The sequence below is a fragment of the Palaemon carinicauda genome, chromosome 9 (genome assembly GCF_036898095.1).
Source record: "Palaemon carinicauda isolate YSFRI2023 chromosome 9, ASM3689809v2, whole genome shotgun sequence".
Classification (NCBI taxonomy): Eukaryota; Metazoa; Arthropoda; class Malacostraca; order Decapoda; family Palaemonidae; genus Palaemon; species Palaemon carinicauda.
Genome location: NC_090733.1, coordinates 132226874 through 132231873, shown reverse-complemented (window position 1 = coordinate 132231873; position 5000 = coordinate 132226874). Strand labels below are relative to the sequence as shown.

The following is a 5000-nucleotide window of genomic DNA, read 5'->3' as shown; positions in this document are numbered from 1 at the left end:
GATTTTGAAATCCTTTTTATCTCTATTCAATTAATCAAAGGTATATAAAGTTACGGTCACTCAATTATTCATTTATATTACCAAGAATTTATTTCATCTTCTATACGCCATTTACTTAAGACTACTTTTACCAATATTATTTGACAACGAATAAAAATAGTAATTTTGCCTGAAATTATTATTTTTTTCTATACAACAACAACAACAACAACAACAACAACAACAACAACAACAACAACAACAACAACAACAACAATAATTATAAAATAATAATAATAGTAATAAAAATAATAATAATAATAATAATTATTATTATTATTATTATTATTATTATTATTATTATTATTATTGGTGTTTTTATTATCATCTTCGTCATCATCACCAGAATTATAATTATTACTATTCCTAAAAGCTGAAAATGCTATTATATTTCAAATCAAGTTTCTGCAGATTAGATTATTGTTATTGAGTATAGCAAATAGATGGTAATAAATGACAAATTTTATAAATATAAACTTAGTAGAAATGCCACTATACTACAGGTTAATATATTGTAACTGATGTAATGTAATTTTTAAATAGACTCCATATATAATTAAGGAAAAAATAAAATAATAATTATTTCTTTAAATGTTGCGTTCGGCTGATAGTTTTTACTATAGAACTGTCAATGTGAATTTATTAATTAATTGAAATTTTCTTCCCCATTATTTATGCCTTTTCTATTTCATTATTATTTCTTAACACGTTTACATCACCATGCCATAAAAAGTTTGGTAATACAAAAGAGGATCGAAGACCCTAAGGACATTTCTTCCCGTACTTCAGCTTATGGCTGCGCTCTTCTTGATTCTCTTCTTCTTCTTCTTTTTCTTCTTCTTCTTCTTCTTCTTCTTCTTCTTCCCTACATTAAAGGGTCGGTTGTCTGATGCGCTCTCTCCAGTGCCTTCTATCAAAGGCTGCTCTCTGATTGGATGACAGTAAAGGTAAACATGGAGTTCACTACTCTCAGATTCTTGTTATTACACACTGAAGATATGATAATCGGACACACGTTTTATTTAATACGTATATTTTTTATGCTAATAATCTTGCCTTTTTTTTTTTGCTGTTATTGTAAACGCACAATATATTGTTGCTTCTAGTTACATCGAAGATAACAGTTTCTCCTCTCTCTCTCTCTCTCTCTCTCTGTCTGTCTGTCTGTCTGTCTCTCTCTCTCTCTCTCTCTTTTTTTTTTTTGCTGTTAATGTAAACGCACATTATATTGTTGCTTCTAGTTACATCGAAGATAGCAGTTTCTCCTCTCTCTCTCTCTCTCTCTCTCTCTCTCTCTCTCTCCTCTCTCTCTCTCTCTCCTCTCTCTCTCTCTCTCTCTCTCTCTCTCTCTCTCTCTCTCTTTTTTTTTGCTGTTAATGTAAACGCACATTATATTGTTGCTTCTAGTTACATCGAAGATAGCAGTTTCTCCTCTCTCTCTCTCTCTCTCTCTCTCTCTCTCTCTCTCTCTCTCTCCTCTCTCTCTCTCTCTCTCTCTCAATTCCTTAAAAGACAATAACTCGTTTTTCGATCTGATTTATATATTAAGTTGGTATTTGACTGCTGTGGTACAAATTTAGTATGGATTATCTTTTTAAAAAGTTCTCTCCCATGAGAACCAGATTACCTCTTCGAGGCATTACCATTTCTTTATACACGTTGCATAGGATTTTTCATAATTCACATCATCCACTGCATCCAGATCTGCCCAGCCTGTACCATCCTGTACGTAGTATTAGGTATGTAGTTAATTTTTACAGTCTTGCCTTCTCCATCTTCTTCTTCTTCTTCTTCTTCTTCTTCTTCTTCTTCTTCTTCTTTGTCTGCATCTTTTCCCACATTATGTGGGGTCGATGTTACCTCTGTCCCACACTTCATCATATATATACTCTAGCATTAATTCTAATCTCACAATTTCCACTGGTCATATTAGTTTTGGCTAATTTTTCATGGCCTGATGCCTTTCCTGCCGCCAACCCTCCCAATTTGCCCGGGCTTGGCTTGGCTTGGCTTGCCCCCCCTCAGTGGCTGGGTTCTTGCCCTCTCCATCATAAGGCACAATATTTTAGAAGTTTTATTCCAGCTGTGACCAGATTAAGGAATGATCTTCCTAATCCGGGGGGTTGAATTGGCAGTACTTTAAGTGCCAACATTTTGTAAATTCCTATATGTTAAAATTATTGGCAAAAGGTAAGTTTTGTATAATATAGTCTATGATGACTTCCATTTTGCCGTCACTTGCAAATATGAATGGTTTATTAGTTACTTTTCCCTTTGGAGAACCTTGGGGTTGTAACTAGGTATAAATATAGCAGACTCCTCTTTCTCTGGTTACGACCCGTTAAGCTTCGTAAGGAAAACAGTTTTGCCCCGAGTGAGGATCGAACTCACGACCTTCAGATTATGAGACTGACGCGCTGCCTACTGCGCTACCGAGGCTGTGTCAATAAATGTGTGTAACTAAATTTTTGCAGTAGAGTAATATAAATGATTCAAATAGTTTCGTTTTGTGGCTAATTTGTGATAACAGGTGTGTTGTTAGAGAGAGGTCCCTTGAATCTATTGATAAAAATTGAGCTGAAAAGTTTAAAATATGGATACAAATCTAAAGGATTAAGGTCTTGCTGGCATAGACTGCAGAATATATTGATTACAAAGAATAGCGCTGAAAAGTTCCAACAAAGTTAAAAATGCAAGTGATCGGGGTATAAACAATCTCTCTCCATTCTACCCGTAATCTGTAGTGCTTAAACCTGCAGCTCGTAAACTACAGTATTATACATCACCGTATTCGGCAGTAAAGTAAATGGCTGGCAAATATCGTAATAACATACGATTTACATTGCAGCCATTAGTTGGGCTTTCGACTGTGGCCGTGTTCGAAGCCTTTTCCATCATACGAGTCTGGTTTAAATTTTAACAAATACTATTGATAAAGCAACAACTGAGTTTATCGATTAATTGTTTTGATTTCAGGGAGGATTGTGATAAAAAAAAATAAAGGTCTAGAATGTTTATGATAGTAAATTTTGAAGTGAAAGATTGTCTCTAGTTAATACGGCAATAGTATTTTGAATACGGGCAGTCAAATAATTTTTATGGGTTTTGAACAAGATCAAGCATTTTGAAGCATAAGAATCTCTAGTTAATACAGCAATAGTATTTTTGTGACGGACATAATACGGATATTCAAATGTTTTATGGGTTTTTGAATAACAAAAGCATTTTAACTTAAAATATCATGGCTATATCGTAAGGATACTGTTCCAAGATCTACATAATAGACTTTCTATAGACTTTGACGGTTCCAATGTGTACGTTGCTTAAACTCATCTTCATGAATTGAAAAAAAAAAAAAAAATAGATATTCTATTGACTGGAGGAGAAAAAGCTATGAAGTAAAGTGTGGTGGGAAAGCAGAAGGGCGAGGAGGAGATGAAACTCAATGATCATTATATTTTTCATTTGTATAACAAGCTCCAAATGGTTTATTATTATTATTATTAATTATATATTATTATTATTATTATTATATTATTATAATTATTATTATTATTATTATATTACTTGTTAAGCTACAACCCTAGTTGTAAAACCAGGATGCTATAAACCCCAAGGGCTTCCTACAGCGAAAAATAGTCCAGTGAGGAAAAGGTAACAAGGAAATAAATAAACCACAAGAGACGTAATGAAGTCAAATTAAAGTATTTTAAGAACAGTAACGACATTAAATTAGATCTTTCCTGAATAAACTATAAAAGCTTCCAAAAAAAAGAGGAAGAGAAATAAGATAGAATAGTGTGCCCGAGTGTACCCCCAAGCAAGAGATATGCTATTTTTATTGAATTATTAAACTGTAATTAAATAAACTATAAAAGTTTCAAAAAATAGGAAGAGAAATAAGATAGAATTGTGTGCACTAGTGTACCCCCAAGCAAGAGATATGCTATTTTTATTGAAATACTAAAACAGTAAATAAATAAAACTATAAAAGCTTAAAAAAAGATAGGAAGAGAAATAAAGATAGAATAGTGTGCACTAGTGTACCCCCAAGCAAGAGATATGCTATTTTTATTGAATTATTAAACAGTAATAAATAAACTATAAAAGCTTCAAAAAAGGAGGAAGAGAATAAGATAGAATTGTGAGCACAAGTGTACCCCCAAGCAAGAGATATGCTATCTTTTATTGAATTACTAAAACAGTAATAAATAAACTATAAAAGCTTAAAAAAATACGGAAGAGAAATAAGATAGAAGTGTGCACAAGTGTACCCCCCAGCAAGAGATATGCCTATTTTTATTTAATTACTAAAAACAGTAATAAATCTACTAAAGCTTAAAAATAGGAAGAGAAAAAAGATAGAATAGCACAAGTGAACACCCAGCAAGTGATATGCTCATTTTTACTCTGATATCTATCTAAATCAGTAAATATAGGAAGAGAAATCAAGATAGAATAGTGTAGTGTGCACAAGTGTACCCCCAGCAAAGCTAGCAATTATGCTCTTTATCTATAGCATATAAAAAAAATAGGAATCGAGAAATAAGATAGAATTAGTGTGCACAAGTGTACCCCCAAGCAAGAGATATGCTATTTTTATTGATTCACTAAAACAGTAACACAAAATCTCTTGATGATGAATTGTGTCGGCCTTTTGATTATCCTTTGTTCGTGCCACAAACCCTGGATTCGATCCGACGGAGAATCATAACCTGCCTTGGCTACGGTTCATTACAACTGCACAAAGAGATTATTAAGCCACAAAGGCTACAATTAAACGGCACAACTCGACGGAAGTTACCGTTTCCGGCCAGTGCTTGAGCTAGCCAGACGATTTTCACGGGAAGGTTTTGTCTCTACGAGAGAGAGAGAGAGGATGAGAGAGAGACGAGAGAGAGAGAGAGAGGAGAGAGAGAGAGAGAGATTTTGTTTTAATCAACTTATTGCGTCCATGGGCG

At 33.5% G+C, this 5000-nt stretch overlaps 1 long non-coding RNA gene and 1 other non-coding gene across 2 annotated transcripts in view; both read right to left on the bottom strand.

The window, feature by feature from the left end:
* Positions 1–5000, bottom strand: part of LOC137646876 (uncharacterized) — a 117949-nt gene that overhangs the window by 30926 nt on the left and 82023 nt on the right. The window lies entirely within an intron of this gene.
* On the bottom strand, positions 2406–2478 carry TRNAM-CAU (transfer RNA methionine (anticodon CAU)). Its single transcript has one exon. It is a non-coding gene; the product is annotated as a tRNA-Met (tRNA).